We start from the raw sequence: 17,911 nt of genomic DNA, 5'->3' as shown, positions 1-17,911 counted from the left end.
GAGGGCGGGGACTATGCAGTCACTGTCAGTACTCCGTGAGCAATTATGAAGCATCGGGCTACACTTGCAACATCCCACTGAATTCCCAGAGTAACCCTGGGCAACAGACATCATCACTACCTTCCTGTTACAGAGAAGGCCCGAAGTCTCAGTGCACAGGACACGGAGAGTAAGGGATGGAGCCAGGACTGGACTCGGGCAAGCTTGGCCTGGAGCCCAGTCTCTTATTCTTCTGGACTCTACTGCTCTGTTAGATTCACCCTGCCTGGCACACAGTAACTGCTCAGTAAGTACATGGCAAATGGAGGGATGTCCTCTGGAGGTGTGGCGCCAGGGCTGAGAACGGCGTGCTCTTATCGAAAGAGCAGCAGGGAGCACAGCTGCATTGTTTAAAATAAAACATGCAAGACAACGAGACCAAATTGTTTGGGGCCATCTACGGCCCCACTGCCCATCTGTTCCCTGTGCCACCCTGTCCCCATTAAGTGTAAAGCTCAAGAACTGTTAGAACAGAAACCCAGCCCCTGCTTAACAGTGTTTACAGATGACAGAGCCAGCCGGCCTCCCCGGAGAATGACGGTTTTTAAACCTGACAGTGTCTCCCCTCAAGGAAATGAACTGTTTGGTTCTGCAGGAATCATCTTCAAAGCCGGAGAACCTGGCTTAAGCACGGCGTTTAGGAGAAGCTAATCGTGCCCCTGACTCCCGCCAACCAGATGGCTGGGCCGCCTACCCCTTATGGAATCGGGGCCCTGCTTCACACAGCTGTCTGAGCTGTGGGCTGAAATCAAGATGCTGGAATCCATCCTCTCTGCTCTTTCATCCGCAGCCTCTGGGACCTGTGGTCCCGAGTCAAGTGTGGGGTGAGCCGCAGGGCCCGCGGCAGGCGAGGCCTCGCAACCAATTAGCTCCCATGCCCAGAAGCTTGCTCCTTTTTATGTTCCTAATCTCTTTACCAGAAACACTTTGTATTTTGTTCTGAGCTGGGCTAGGAGCATCGCCCTCTTCAGGGGGTGCTGGGAAGTCAGGTGTTTTCAATGCCAAAGCTGTCAGGCCACTGGCAGGCGGGGGGTTAGAACTGCCAGGAGGAAAGAGAGACCATAGAGCACGACAGTGGGGGAACACCAGAAGCCAAGGACTAGAAACCAGAACATTCTATTAGATGAAGGGAAGTCCTTGGACCTGTCAAATTTTGTGGGTGTTTGGGAAGCAACCTGAGGGGGGACCAGAAAGTGGGGGTGGCTATGGGGAGACACTTCTGTTATGGAGAGGAAACACTTTTCCCCACATTCTGAGATGATGAACCTGGACCCAAATGTCTGGCTGTCATTAACACTCATCCTCTCTGGTGGGATTACTTATGTGTGTTTTCTTCCTTCTCTCTGAATTTCTGGAATGATCATGGGTTTCCTTGAAAAACTGAAAAAAAACACGTTTTATGTTGAAAAACAAAATAAAAATCTGGCTGACCCTGCAAGGGTCCTCAGAATAACCCTAGCAAGTGCTCAACACTCGGTGAATATTCTTTCCTTGAGGGCCGTGGTCAGCCCCTGAGCCAGGCGGGCCCCTCCTCCAGCCCCGCCTCTCGGAGCTGTTTTCGGACTCATGGCCTGCTCATCACCACTGTCCCAAACAGCCAGACACTGAGCTCAGAGTCGGTGTCCAGGCCAGTCCTTGACATGTAAGCTTTCTTATCCTCAAAGGAGGAGAAAAGGACTGAGTGGGCAGGCTTGTGAGCAGTAAGTAGACCGATGTGTCCGCAAACTCTGAGCCAGTATCTGGCACACACAGAACAACAACCAAGGGTAATGCAAGATGGCTGGCCGAACCGGAAACCAGCAGTGCGGCCAGCCCCGGCCCTCACGCCTCACCTTCTGCGTTACTCCCATGTCCACCCACCCTGCTGCTCAGGTGCCTCTTTACGTTTTCCCTAAATTCACTTTAAGTGACTCACTGCTTTTACCTGCCTAATCCTCAACAATACCTGTGAAGCCACATCTTTGGTGTGCCAGTGACATTTCCCAAAGATACATGAAGGTAAGTACAAAACTACTGACAAATCAAATGTTTAGTGTGCACCATCTAAAATGCGCCTTTCATGGGGGCACCTGGTGGGGCTCAGTTGGTTAAGCATCTGACTTCGGCTCGGGTCATAATCTCAGGGTTCGTGGGTTTGAGCCCCACATTGGGCTCTTGTTGCCAGCACAGAGCCCGCTTCAGATCCTCTGTCCTCCTCTCAAAAATAAATAAATACATCAAAAAATAAAATAAAATAGTCTTTCATGGCCCCAGGGTCCTGTGTCCCATGTCGAGGGAACCACACAGCAGGAAATGCTGACCCACCCACACCGATCTCCTATGAAGCTTCCGAGCTGGGCTCTGGCGCTCTAGGTGGGCTGCAGCACATCAGCGGTGAGGCTCCTGAGACAGGCTGCTCTCTGCGGGGCCAGCACCCTCCCCTACCTTCTCAAGCCCACACCACAGAGCCAGCCAGAGGGCTTCCCAAACCATAGCCAAATGCAAGCCAGTGAAGGGTGGGTGGGGAATGAACCCCGGGGGCGGTGGCCTTGGGCTCTGGCCTGCCCTCTCTGTGCCCACAGTAACCACCTTAGTCAGGCTCCATTGCCTTCTACCCTGACCTTGTCTCTCACTCTCCAATCTATTTTCCACGCAAACCTTTTCCTACAATGTCCTCATTCAAAACTCCATCATGCTTTCCAGTGACCAGAGTTGAGGTGGTAAACTGGAATGTTCAGCCCATGCAGGGTTCTCTCTCTCTCTCTTTAAAAATGAACACAAGGAATGCGATTTCATGAATATTTAAGTAACACCTGTTAACGACTATGCCAGGAGCTCAGAAAGTAAGTACTTTGCAGGTCTTCCTTACCGTGATAGCGAAACAGCGAGGCTGCAGACATGTTCTGTGCTGCTCCGGACCATCTTCTCTTTGTTCCACGTCTCTCGGCCCCAGGCGGCCTCATGTGCACTGGCCTCATGCCACTGTTTGGAGGTGCTGCTGCAGGACCGTGCATCTGACGGAGCTCTTCCCACATGAGGCCTCTCAGCTGGCTGCTCTCTCATGAGGCTCTGTGCTCCTCTGCTACAAGGATGGGGCCAAACTTCTTTTTAATGTTAATTAATTTATTTTTGAGAGAGAGAGAGAGAGAGGACAAGGGGGGAGGGACAGTGACAAGGGAGACACAGAATCTGAAAAGGCTCCAGGCTCTGAGCTGTCAGCACAGAGCCCAATGTGGGGCTCGAACCCAGGAACCATGAGATCATGACCTGAGCCAAAATCGGATACTTAACTGATGGAGACACCCACATGTTGCAAACTTTAAACATTCGGACTATTAGGTTTGAAAAATGGAGTTATCTGGCCCATGTTCCCACGTGGCAGCCACTAGGAGAGCCCAGTGGCCGCTGCCCCTTGACTGAGGCATCTCCTCTCCAGTCCACCACAGTCCCCACCACCCCCTATTGTTCCCCAACAATGAGGTGGCACCAGCTGTTTGTCTTACAGCAGAGTTGAGGATGGAGAAAGATTTATGTCCTTGTCTTGCAAAATTGGAAAAATTAAGCTTGGCAAAGGGGATCCTGTTTTTCAAACAGGAAAGAAGATATTTCTTGGTGAAAAGAAGCACCGAGTCTGCCTTACTCATCTGCATGGCTTGCCTGGCCTCTGTAAGTCGTCGAGTTTGTGTCCCCTCATCTGGGGACAGAACTACACTCCTCTGCAGGGCACAATGAAGTTAGGATAAAAGGTGGCTAGACTAAAGCACCCTCAAACTAGAATGGCTTAAGTGAATTAGAAGTTTGCTTCTCTTTCATGCAAAGTCTGTTCCAATTTAAGATTTGATGGTATTGGGAATCTGGGCTCTTTCTGGCCTGTTCCGTAATTTGTTCTCAATATGCAACAGCCACCTCATGGTCTGAGATGGCGCCAGCCATCCCATCTGCATTCCAGCCTGGGGGGTGAGGGAAAAGTAGAAAGGGGCACAATCTGACAGCTTCACTTTGAACTTTCATTCTTGTCCCATTATCTGAAAATAGTTCCTTTGCCATCCCTACCTAGCTGCAAGGGAGGTCGGCAAATGTAGGTAAGCTGGTACTATGTTCATGCCCACCTCAAAACTGTTACATCCAATTACGCTGCTCATCCCTCCAGCCTCCTCTCCCATCTGCATGCCTCAGAAATTTGCCCTCCCATGACCTGTCACTCCCCTGTACCCTTGGGTACACCCTTCCCTCTGTCTGGAATGCCCTTCCCAGACTGAATTCCTGCTAAGTCTTCCTCATTCTTCACATCTAAGGCCAAGTATACCTCCCTCTATCACGCCTCTGCCACCTGCCCCAGCTAAGCTCAACATTTCTCTCTTGGGCTCATTTTATAGTTTGTAGGAGCTCAGACTCTGATGCCAGACTGCCTAGGCTATGTTTCAGCCTCTGTACCTGCCCTCTCCTTCTTCCCTTCCTCTCTTTTCCTCCCCTCTGCCCAGGACTGGGTAAAATAAACATCTGAACTAGGTAGGCCATTGGAGCTCAGGGACCATCTCTAAGGGTGTCTCATCCTGGGGTCTTGTCAACCTTACTGGATATCTGCAGAGTATCTTGACCCTGAATCAACAGGAAAAGCTCCTGAGGGCTAAGGTCACCTAGGGTTCCTCCCTAGCTGGGCCTTGGCCACCATAAGGATGTTTCCATCCCTAAATGCCATCCACCCCAACTCAGCCCAACAATCCCCATCCTCTTATTCCCACTGAGGCCAGCACTGGGTGGGAGGACCGGCCACATCCTACAGCCACAGGCAAGCAGGGCCCATGGGATGCATAAGGATCTGTCATCTGGGGGAGTACACAGAGAGGTACAGGGAGGTCTTCTTCTGGAAAGGACGATGGGGCAGCAGCAAAAGCACTGGTTTTAGCACCCACCGATCTATGTTATTATCCTACATTGCTCTAGCATCATGAAATAACCTCTGGATTTACCTGACTGCCAAACGGGATCAATAAAGTCCCACACGCCGTGCTGCTGGGAGCATAAAATGGGATAATACAAGTTCTCAACAAACATCAGTTCCCTTCCCCCCTCTCCATGGGTCCCTGTCTCAAGCGGGAGACTGGGCCAAGGGAGTTCCAGTCTTGGGCCCCAAAGCGGAGATTCCTCATGGACAATCCCAAGTGGGTGGAATGGGAAGTCGGGTTGGCAGTGTAGGTAGAGGACAGGCTTTGGGCACCGACAGCCTGACTGCTGCTCTCAAGCTGTGGGATCTTGGTCAAGACACTTCATTCTGTTGGACCTTAGGTTCCCGGGCATCGCTGGGGTGATGAGGTCCTGCCTCACGGAGCTGCTATGTGTGGGCACTGGGACGTGGGAGCACTTACAGGTTAAAGGGCTTAGAAAGCACTGAGTGGCGCTTACATTATGTGGTTTGAACAGAAAGATACGATAATGTTTTCTGTATCTGTTCACGGGCTAGCAGCTGGCTAGCAGACTGTTCCTTGTAGGAGGAACATACACCTGCTCTGCTGTCACTGTCCCTGGTCACCTTGGCCGCACACCAGAAAGGAAAGGTATAGTGGGCAAGGCAGGTCTGGAAAGGGGTGAGTTAACAAGCCTTGCTGGGTCGTGACCAGCACACAGTTGGAAATGAGGGAGCCAGGGCAGGCTGCTGCCTGCTTTCATGCTGCTCTGTGTTCCCACCCTCCGGTCTGTCCATGGCACTAGGTGGGTGCTGATCCCTGCCTAGCACCTCCCTGGCTCCCAGGGGTGCCTTCATCACTGCACAGAGGTACCTTGTCTCCTGGAAGGAACAGGTAGAAATTCTGCTTTCAGATTGAAACCTCCACAAATCAATTTTCAGATGCTTTCTATGTGACAGCCTATGGCTGCACCCACTTCCTTGGTCCCTCAATTTCAGTCTCTGCCCCTCCACAGTGGTTCAAAGGGAGCTTTCTGAAACCCCCTTTCCACTCCAATGAATCACTATTCATTTATTCATTCATGTGTGCATTCAGTATTTATTGAGACCCTGTGCTGGGGCTGGGGATAGAAGTTAATAAGACATATAAGGACCCTGTCCCTCTTGGAGCTTATAGTGAATAAAATAATGACATGTGGTAGTGAGCGCTGCCCAATGAAGAGATGTGCCCAAGAAAAGGGGTTACCTTTCCATGGGACAGTAGGCCCATGGGGTAGCTGATGCATTAGGGTGTCTGAGAAGTCCCTCCGGATGGGTGCTCCAGTGGCCACTCAGTGAAACCCTCACCTGGGTTCCATCCTCACCCTGCTGGCTCAGGAGTCTTCTGATCAGCATCCTGGGAGTAAATCCTTATCTTGGGGTGGACTTATGTTATCCAAGCTGTTACAGGTTAAATTGTGCCCCCCCACCCCCCAATAAAGGTATGTGAAGGCCTGATACCCTGTACCTCAGAATGTGACCTTATTTGAAAATAGGGCCATCCCTAATACAATTAAGTCAGTCATTAGGGGAGCCCACAATGCAGTATGACTGGTCTCCTTATTAAAAGGGTAAATTGGACCCAGAGACAGGCATGCACAGGAGGAAGACTATGTGAAGACACAGAGGGAGAGGACGGTCATGTGGTGGTGTAGGCCAAGACTGGAGTGATGCATCTACAAGCCAAGGAATATCAGAGATTGCTGGCAACTACCAGACGCTAGAAGAATCACGGAAGGGTTCTCCTCTGAGCTGTCAGAGGGACCACGGACCTGTCAACGTTTGATTCCAGACTTCTAGCCTCTAGAATTGTATGACAATAATTTTCTGTTGTTTGAAGCCATCCACTCATGTGGATAAGTTCTTAGTGAGCAACTCCTATGTGCAGACACTGTGCTACATCCTGGGGACACATGTGGAGGCCTGGAGGCCCACGGGTAGGGGTAGGGGTGAAGAGCCTGGGCCAGAGGTGACAGGAGCAGGGTACCACCATCATGGAGAGGCATTTGTGGGGGAGACTGGAACCAGAGCAGGGGAAGTGAGGACCCACGCCCCCCTGATGGACAGAGCTGGGGCACTGTGAGGTGAGGCCTCGGGGGCGGCCCTTTCCTATCCTCTGGGCTGAAGTGATCACAAAGCTGTTTCTCCAGGTGGGTGCCACACAACAGATGAGCCTTCTACTTCAAAACCTATAGCCCCGTCTAATAGCGGGGCCTCCCTGAGATTGCCCCAGATGGCACTGGTTGGAGCTCACAGTGTCCCCAACTCGTTCACATTTACCAAGGCGTTACTGGTTTGATCCAAATGTCACAAAGGCCTTGCCCCAGGCCATCAGGTGGGTGCTTTGCACCAGGTACAGTGTTTTTACTGGCCCCACCACGTCCTCAATAGATGCCCTGCTCACATTCCTATTTCATGCCTTACCCAAGCAGAAGCACCTGAGGTTAAGACCCAAGGTTACTCAGGTTATCGATAATGCTCCAGTCACCTATTGCTATGTGACAAACTACCCCAAAACAACAACTGTGTAACTCTTCTGTTGGCCAAGAATCCAGATGAGGCATAGTGTGGATGACTGGTCTCCCCTCCATGATGTCTGGGGCCCTGGTCGGGAAGACTGCAATGGCTGGGGGCTGGGATCACCTGGAGCCTTCTTTACTCACTTATCTGATACCTAGGTTAGGATGACTGACCCCAAGATTGGGCCCAGCTGGAACTGGCAGCCCAAGAATCTATTCTGGCTTCTCCATGTGGATTGGGATCCTCACAGCATGTTGGCCTTGGGATAGTCGAGCTTATAGAGCAGCTCAGTTTTACAAGGGCAAGGGCTCAGGAGAACAAGGTGGAAGCTGTATGGCTTCTCATCCCTTAACCTTAGAAGTCACAGAGAATCGCCTCCATCATAATCCAGTCACCAAAGCAGTCCCAAGCCCTCAGAGTTTTGAGGGGAAGGGCATGTAGGTTATGGAAAGAGACATAGACTCTTACTCCAAAAGAGAGGTGTCAACGAATCCATGGTGTATTTCAAAACTACCACAGTCAATTACATCCATGAGGTAGGAAACCAGATTTCCCTCAGGCTTAGGTTTTAGGGTACACCTCACTTGACCCTCCACTCAAGACCTCCACTCAAGCACAGAATGAGATCCAAACCCCCTGGCATGAAAATCTAAGTCCTTCAGAGTCTGTCCCCACCTGCATTCCAGCCTTCTCCTCTGGCCATCTGAGCTTTCCTTGAACTGGCTGAATACTCTCATATAAGGGGCCACTTACTGGCCAGCTGTGGGCCAGAGGACCTGTGATCTTCCCCCCACCCCCCACCCAGAAGGGCACACTTTCCCAACTCCCCAAAGGTGCTGTCGAGCCTGGTGGTATCCCTAGGTTACTCCTCCAGAGGCTCAGAGCTACCCCAGGGGCTGCTTAAGCCCATCCCGAGCTCTAGACTCCTGGCCTGAGGATGCTGTCCCCTGTCCTCCATTAATGACTTAGCCATCTGTTGTCCTTCCCTGAGCTCTGCTCTGCTGGAAGCTGCATAGACACCCCAGCTGGAGCTTCAAAGCCAGGTGGTCTGAGTGGCCCTAAGCATGGGAATCGGAGCTGCTTGTGATTCTCTGGAGTTCCCGCCCCAACTCATAACTATTCACAGGGCACGGACAGCTGAGCTCTGTTTCCTTGAAAGGGCTGCCTTTGAAGCCAGCGAGGGGGCCTTGGACAGCCTCCCACATGAGCACCCAGCCAGGGGAAGACAGGGGTCAGGGGGGCCACACCCGGAAGAGCCACTCGGTTAAAAGGATCCACGGCCAAGGCCAGGAAGGCGAGAAGTGAGACAGGAGGGATGCACTCCCGCCATCGGTGACCTCTGGCCCCCAACCAAATGGATGACTGTGGGGACTGCGAGTCTAGGAATTAAAGCCACATCTCATTTCAGTTGACGAGCTGCAGCCTGATCCTTACTGGGGAGAACAGACAAGTCAAATTCACAAGCACATAAGGTACATGGTACTCTGCACTTGAACTTGTGCCCCTGAACAGTACTTAGTGAGTCAAACACAAGTAAACTGAACCTGAGTCTAGCAATAAGGCTTTTTAAAAAAATGTGTGTTTATCTGCAGTGTTCCTAATGTCTAAGGTTTTCAAAATCCCTGGAAATAATTATAGACTCTCAGGAGGTTGCAAAAATAGTACATGGGAGTCCATGGACCCTTCACCCAGCCTTCCCCTGTGGCAACATCTTTTATAGAGCAGTAACCCAACATCAAAAGGAGACTGCTGTAGATATAGTAGGTTAACTAGACTACTGACCTTCCTCTGCACCAGTTTTTACATGTTCATTTGTGTGTGTGTGTTTCTATGTAATTTTATCCCGTGGATAGACTGGTGTAATAATCATCACTGTCATCAAGACACGGACCCCTTCCATTCCCACATAGGAATTCCCTCAGGTTACCTCTTCACAGCCACAGCCCCCTCCTCCCATCCTCTGGCAGCCTCTGATCTGTTCTCCATCTCTGTAGTTCTGTCCTTTTGAGAATGTTCCATAAATGGACTCCTAGCGAATGCAGCCTTTGAGATGGTCTTTCTTCATGAAGCATCATTCCCATGGCACCCATCCAGGTTGCTGCACATATGAGCAGCTTGCTCCCCATTACTGCTGAGTAGTGTTCTGTTGTGAAGACACACCAGAATTTGATCAGCCATTCACCAGTTGGAGGACATTTGGGTTGTTTCTGATTTGTGGCTATTAAACCCACTATGAACACTTGTCTGTGGGTTTCTGTGTGGATATAAACTTCCATCTCTCTGGGATAAATGCCCAAGTGAACATGTCATTTCAGGCTTCTCTGTTATCTGGCACACGTCTGCTAAGGAGTTCCAATCTGCAAAGACTTTGGATTTTGTGTTTTAACATACCGTGCAGTTAGTCATTTTTCTGAAGGGAACTCATCTTGTTCTCACACGGGTTTGGGAAATGGGGCTCTTCCATACAGAATCTGCATGTGATAGAATATTTATGTGTCGGTTTTATTCAAGAGATAATCATGCTTTTCTTATAACAAATCTGAAAAGTAGAGAAGAGACATTGTACCTCCATTCTACATGCAATGACATGGAAGCCCATGCTTGACGTGGCCTTGTTTTCATTCTACTAGTGGACTAGCTCTGGGCTTTCAGTAGGCTCCCGAGATGGGTACAGAGGAGAAAATGAAAATAGGGTGCTGGGTCTGGATTAGAAAGGTGATGATGACAGTAAGGATGATCCAAGCTTCTGGATTCCTAGTTGTCAGACTTTTTAAAGAAATACTTCACACATACAAAAGGGTAGAAAGTTGTTTTACCAAGATGTTGCTACGGCAACACAAGAGGGGTCCCAGATCTGTCTCTGTGGGGCTTAGTGAAAACACTCACCACACTTTCATAGTACGGAACTCTTATTTAAAAATAAGTTGCGAAGGGGGCGCCTGGGTGGCTTAGTCGGTTAAGCGTCCGACTTTCGCTTAGGTCATGATCTCGCGGTTTGTGGGTTCGAGCCCCGCGTCGGGCTCTGTGCTGACTGCCAGCTCAGAGCCTGGAGCCTGTTTCAGTCTGTCACTCCCTCTCTCTCTCTGACCCTCCCCTGCTCACGCTGTCTCTCTCTCTCCTAGAAATAAATAAAACATTAAAAAAAAAATTAAAATACTTCAAAAAAAAATAAGTTGTGAAGAGCAGGAAACTTCTTTAATAGGAAATTTGAATGAAATATTTTCAAAAATCTGAATGAGTATTTTCTCCCATGAACTTAACTTTTGTGTCAGGCTTTAGGCTCGTGGCTACCTGCAATCTTTGCTTTAATGACGAATGCTTCAAATTCTTAATAGTCATCGTTGCTAAGAAGTTTTGCTTGCACACGGTGCCTGGGTGGCTCAGTCTGGCTCTTCATCTCACAGTTTGTGAGACTGAGCCCCGAGTCGGGCTCTGTGCTGACAGGGCACAGCACAGCCTGCTTGGGATTCTCTCCCTCCCTCTGCCCCTCCTCTGCTCACAGGCATGCACCTACGTGTGCTCTCTCTCAAAATAAATAAACTTAAAAATATTATTTAAAAAAAAAAACAAAAACAACAACAACAAAGAAATTTTGCTTTCATGGTTTAGTTAAAAAAAAGGTTTAGAAAATTTTGTTTTGCTATTTTAAAAAATTTACAATGGTCAAAACTACATTTAAAGAACCTGTCTTTTCTTTCATTTGGCAATTATAATGTAGACTTTTTGGGATTTTGAATACGGTCACATTTCTTCATATGAAGTGTTTCTGTGGAAGTGGGAGGTCTCGTGACTCGTCAGAAGAGGTAAAGGCAAAGGAGGTGGGAAGGAGCACCGGGGGCCAGTGACAAGGGCGGGGAAGCTCTGAGATGGTAATGAGGTTGCAACCCAAACAGGAAACACCACTGGGGTTGGTAAAGCTTTTGACACCCAGGTCCTTTATTCTTGGTCAGTGGTCAGATTTAAGCAGGCAGCCCTCACTCATCTCTGTGGTCAAGTAGGGCCTGGCCCTGGGGCAGAAACCTGTGGTAAGCCAAAGGTCAGGCTTAACGTCAACAAGGGCCAAATCCCAGACTTTGGGACAACGTTAATCCCAGCTCTGGTTAAGGCCAGTCCACACTTAACTGAACAACTGGTGGTAAAAGTAAACCACAAGGCCTACTTGGGCCTTCGCAGGGAGCGGTCTGGATAAAATGCATTTTTCTTCAGGCCATGCTGATGTGGAGGGCCCTTGTCCGGAAGGCTTTTTGGGAAGGGAGTTGGCATGCCAGTTCCTCTCTCTTAAGTTCTCCCTCCTTTAGTACGCAAGGACTATATGAGTAAGGAACCTTTCAGTTGCAAGTGACAGAACCCAAAGTAAAATGAGTGAATCTTTGGATGACCTAAATAGGAAGACCAGAGATAGACCTGGTTTCAGGCATAGCTAGATCCCAGGGTCTTAAATTATATCAAGAGGATGCTGTCTCTCTGTCCCTCTGACTCTCAGCTCTCTTCTTGAACAGGCTTCCCCAAAGATAGTAGCTCCAGGATCCCTTCCAGTGAGCTTAGCAATCCCAGCAATCTTCGCAATCTCCAGAATTCTTTCTGGAGAATTCCAGCAAATATCCGAGGACTGATGTTTGGTGACCTGGCTTTGGTTATATGAGACGATCACTTAGCTAATCTGACCCTCACTGTCCAGGTCACGTCTCCAACCCTGGCATCAAGGGTTGGGTGAGCTCCACCCTAACCATGTGGACTGAGAGTGGAGAAGGGTAGTTCCCCAAAGGAAAATGGGCAGGGGTGGGGTATTCCTAAATGAAGGGGACTATAGGTGGGAGAGGCAGACATAGCAGATGCCCACCACAGGGCATCTGCTTCTCAACCCTGAAGCTGAGGGAGAGAGACATCCCTTTCCTGCCCAAAGAAAAGGAGTGTGGGTCCTTCCCCCAGACAATTCCCTACTACAACCAAATAACCTCATCTGTGCTTAGCTATACCTACTTCTGCAGTCCCTAAGGAAAGGAGGGAAATACTCCTGGTTACCCGGGGAGCCCCCCCTCCCCAAACTCCATCTGTTTCTACCAGTTACACCACTGTAAGAACACTAGGGAAGAAAGCCATGTTAAGGGTGTTAAGGCACATAAGGAAACACATTAACCTTTTGAGGGGACTCTGTCAAGTTAGAAGGATCTGGATGTATTTTGGTTGGAAGACTGATAACATTCTGGATCACTAAGATTATCTGCTCAAAAGTACCTCTGCCATTTGCTTTCCAGTTTTGGGTTTAGAAAATGGTTAGTAATTTGGTTTCAGTTGCTGTCACATTCCTTGCAGGCCCTGGGATTACACAACCATGTTTTTTCCTGAGAGTAGTTGATGGCAATGTCTATACTTGCTGGACAAAGTGTTTGAAGTCAGTGTGATGCTTGGTAACGTGAGTGGCGGGACTGAGAGACGGATAGAAATATTATCCCTGAAAGCTCACCTTCCTATGTAAATCCATTTTCCAGAAGGAAGAGGTTTGCAATCTCTCTTCCGAGCTGGGGTGAGTTAACGCCCTAGATGGGAGGAAGCTGAAGCCTCCAGGAAATGCTTTTCTGCCTGGGAAAGACAAACATTGAGGTTGCAAACCTTAGAATGGCTTGCTGAACCAATTCACTGTGCCCTGCTTTCAGCCTGCTTGGCACAGGAAATGCCAGAGGTCAAACGCCTACCACTCCAGAGGTGTCTGGGGGGCTCAGTCAGTTTCGGGCTCTTGGCTTCGGCTTAGGTCATGATCTCACAGTTTGTGAGTTCAAGCCCCACATCGAGCTGTGCTGACAGCATGGAGCCTGCTTGGGATTCATTCTCTCCCTCTCTTTCTCTGTCATTCCCTTGCTTGCTCTCTTTCTTTCTCAAAATAAATAAACTTAAAAAAAAAAAAAAAAGAAACCTACCACCCAAAACCTGCAAACAACCTAAATGCCCAAAAATGGAAGGGGTCAAATCATCAGGTTCATTCACTTACTCAGTAAATATTTATTTACATAATTTTTACATATTATTTACACAATATGCCTACTATGTGCTGGGGATCATCTTGGATAATAGGTTTTCAGATGACTTTTTTTCTTCTTTAGACTTTGTTGATGCTTTCCAAATGTTCTCACATGGACCTGTGTCATTTTTACTATCAAAAGATGAATGTTCATCCAGTAAGGGCAAAAGCAACCCAAGAGACTGATGTTGTGAGGGAAGCAGATCTGGCAGCATGTTCCAGGTATATCTACTGCTGCTTAACAAATCACCCCAGACACAGGGGCAGAAATAACAACACTCGCCCATTGTTATTTCCTCTCGTGGCTCTGGGGATCCTTGGGGTTCAGCCAGGTGTTTCCTCCCTGGGGTCTTCTCACGCAGGTGGTGAGATGGTGGCTGGTGCCGGAGTCATTCTGAAGTCTTCATTACTCATATGCCTGGCATCTGATGCTGGCTGTCAGCAGGGACCGCAGCTGGGCTGGACCTCTAGCAAATAGCCTCCCTGTTTGGCCTTGGCTTCTTCACAGCATGGTGGCTGGGTACTAAGGGTGCATGTCCCCAGAGAGCCAGACGGATGCTATATTGCCTTACGTTGTCACATCTGGGACGTGACACAGCCTCATTGCCACTGCAGTGTACTAGTAGGAGCACATCCTGAAAGTCAGCCCATATGCAAGAGGAGAGGACTTAGACTACACCTCTTGACGGGAAGAATGTCAAGAAATTTGCAAACACCTTTTAAAGTGAGTGCACAGGGGTTTCCAGAACCTCTGCAATGCCCCAAAACCGCCGGCCACCCTACCCACCACCCCATGAGTCCCCGTCCTGTTCATCTCCTCAGCACCCCTAACCCAACCTTGAACCCTCACGAAAGAGAAACCAGAGACAGCAGATGTCTCCACACATGCACATACTCTCTCAAAATGTACTTAGAGCAGAACCTGAACCCCCTTCCCAAGGTGAACCTACTCCTTTCACTTCCTCCATGACCTTGCCTACCTTCCTCTGCATTCACCCTCACGTTCTTGAAATGTGCTAAGTTTCTTCACCTTAAAGAAGCCCAGCCCTCAGAGCCTAGGGTAAGGAGACCATTCAGAAAGTTACTGCAATAAACTAGCCAAAGCCCAGTTGTAGCAGTAGGAAAAGGGAGAGTCAGAGGAAAGTTCACTTTGGGAAAGAACGGCCATACCCTGGGAGGTGATAATATGTGGCAAGAGAGGGCGTTTCTAAACATCACCGTGAGGTTTCCGGTGTCTGCGTTCCATGGATCCTTCCCTAGCATCTTTCTTACTAAATGTGGGAAGGTTCTCTCCACTGCCTTAAATCCCAAACAGCGAATGGTCACGTGTCTTGCCAAGAAGGGGCTGAGGGGGTTGAGGCCTTCAGAGAAGAGCAGGGATGGGAGGCAGCAGGGTGGAGTGGCTGGGCTCAGGACTGTTCAGGACTCAGCCCCAGAGCTGTACAGGCTCCAGCAGCTCTCCTTTACGTTTGGAGGCACTCCAGAGCAAGGCTGGGGGGGGGGGGGTGTCCCAGGAAGTCCACCCTCTCCATTAAAACAGTGTTTTGTGTGGTGACATACATATCACGTAAAATTTATCATTTTAACTCTGAGTATACAATTCAGCGGCATCAAGAACATTCATACCACTGTATGGCCATCACCACCATCCATCTCCAGAACTTTTCCCAAACAGAATCCTCCTAAATCGAAACTCAGTGCCCATTAAGCATTAAACTGTAACTCCCTACTGTCCCTCTCATTCTTCTCCCCACACCCACCCACAGCCCCGCCATTCTACTTTGTCTCTATGAATGGGACTGGGAAAGGTATTTGTGTGAGATATTACAGTATTTGTCCTCTCGTGTCTGGCTTATTTCACTTCGTACAATGTCTTCAAGGTATGTCATCGTGTAGCATGTGGCAGAATTTCATTCCTTTTTAAGGCCTAGTGATATTCCATTGTATGTATTACCACATTTTGTTTATCCATTCATCCATCGATGGGACACTTGGGTTATTTCCACCTTGAGGCTGCCGTGAACATGGCAGCCGTGAGCATTATCCAGTTGGGATAAACTGCAATGCACCTGTGTAACGGAATAGTACTCAACAACAAAAAAGGAATGAACTATCGACGCTGGCAAACAGATTACAAAGGGTCACGTGCTCACTTTGGCAGCACCTGTACAGATTACAAAGGGTCACCAGAACACTTCCATGGGTAATGGATATGCTCATTACCTTGAATGTAGGGACACATGTCAAAACGCATCAAATTGTACAGTTTACTTATGTGCAGTTTATTCCAAATTATATCATGATCAATTATTTTTAAAGTAAAAAAAAACAAAAAAACAGGATACACCTGTTTGAAGGTAGAAAAGAAGAAAAAAAAGACATAGAACCCGCTCCCAAATGTTTCCAGCAATTCTCTCTAGATGGGATTATAAATCCATTTCTTCGGGAGGCGGAGTTTGTGTGGGTTAAATATGTTTTCCAATTTCGCTGTAATGAACATATGTTGCTTTCATAATAAGGCGAATCCCATGGCACAAGTATGCTTCCTCCAGGAAGGAAGTCCCCCGCAGCCTCCATAAAGCATGTGCACCACTGCGCTACCACTGGAACCACCCCCTCCCATATTTGGCTCTGTGGCTGGTCAAAGAGGCGCTGACTCCGCTCCCACGTTGGGCACGCGGCCTGGGACTCTCCCATCGGGACACCCTGGCCTTCTCACTACAGACACCAACGCAGGGTCCTGCCAAGGGATATTCAGGACCTCACAGGGAAAAGGCTCTCTCTTCAGGGATTCCAAGCTAAGTGGCTGTAGTAAGTCTGCAGCTGCCCACGGAGGAAGGGGGAGATGGGATACCTGGTCAGAATCCACCTCAGAAGAAAGCCAAGTGGCAGGAAACGGGAGAGACCAAAGGAGACCAGTTCCTTACATTTTTGATAGAGCGCCTGGATCCAGCTGTGCCTAAAGCCACTTACCATTATGTGAGCCAGTCAATTCTTTCTTTTGCTTATGCGACTGTCCCGTTCTTGAACCCCTGGTGCTGACCTCAGGCTCGGCGGGTATCCTCACACAGGGATCTGCTAACCCCGCGCCCTCAATCCCTCCATCTCTACCCTCCCCTTTAGATCATTTTGGTTGTTGGGTGGGGTCTGCATCGAGTGACCTCTGCCCCTAGAACTCTGTTGGCCTCTCTCATTCGTATTGTTGGGAGAAGTCCAGAGATTCTTGAGCCCAGCTGTCTGGATTTGAACCCTAGATCTGCCAGTTACTAGCTGTGTGACCTTGGGTATGTTTCTGGACCTTTCTGCATCTCAATTGCCTCAGCTGTAGTAACAACCAACTATGGGTAGAATTCCTGGGTTAAGTGAAATAATACATAGCACCTGGCACTCAATGCATTTATTAACCCCATTACCACTGAACTTGACACCTCACCAAGCACTGCTTTGGGATCTCATTACGAATGCTAATTGTTAACTGTATTTTGACTACCACTTGCTGCTTCCAAGCAGTCTAAAGGAGTTGCCCCATTGTGCTCCCAGGGGCCCCTGTGGCCCGTGAGGACACTTACTGCCTCTGGGGTGACTACCAAGCTCCAGCTCTGCCTCCAACAGGCTGTGGGCTCTGCAAGGCAGGTGGGGTTCTGTGCTCCTGCCCTTACTGCCCCGCACACAGTGCAGCTGAAGCGCACACGCAGCACAACTCTGGAGTGGACTGGGGGTGCAGTGGTGGGGGGGGGCGTCATTCAGGAAGGCAACCCAGAGCCTGCAGATCTAACCTGGCACCTCCCCTTGGTCCTCGAATCCGCGGGTTGGCGAACCTATTCAGGTGGTGGCAGCGGCAGAGCCGTCCCTTGCAAACGCAGCGCCCCTTTCTAACAAACTATGGCGTTTCGGTCAGGGCCCCTCTTGTTTCTCATACCAGTCAAGCAGTCAGATTAAAACTGATTGGCCATTACCTCACTTTCTGGACCATATTCATCTGCTACATTATGGATCAATTTTATCCAGGAGCATTCGTTACCAGTCAACAAGATGGGGGTGGGGGAGAAGAGCAAAGATTTCATAATAATAAAACACAGAACATTTTACATTGAGCTAGTTTTTCCCATTGACTTTTTTTTTCCCTTTTTTTTCATGGTTTGGGAAAGGTGACCAGTTTTCCACAGCTGCTCTGTCCTGCTTAGCTCTCTGCCATTTGGAAAACTCTACTCCATCCTTGGGCCTGATTCCTGGTCAACCCCAGCATCCTCTTCGCCCAACCACCATTTGCCCAAAATAAAGCCCCAAAGAGAACAGGGAATGAGGTCACACCACGTTTTTCTGGGAATGAATGCAGTGGCCACTGGAGTGATGGTGTGAGAGGCACTGTGTGAGGCGCTGTGTGAGCTCTTGGGGGACCTCTGTCCTTCAATCTC

Source organism: Hyaena hyaena, unplaced genomic scaffold, assembly GCF_003009895.1.
Source record: "Hyaena hyaena isolate Hyena2069 unplaced genomic scaffold, ASM300989v1 scaffold_102, whole genome shotgun sequence".
Taxonomy (NCBI): Eukaryota; Metazoa; Chordata; class Mammalia; order Carnivora; family Hyaenidae; genus Hyaena; species Hyaena hyaena.
This window is presented reverse-complemented; position numbering follows the sequence as displayed.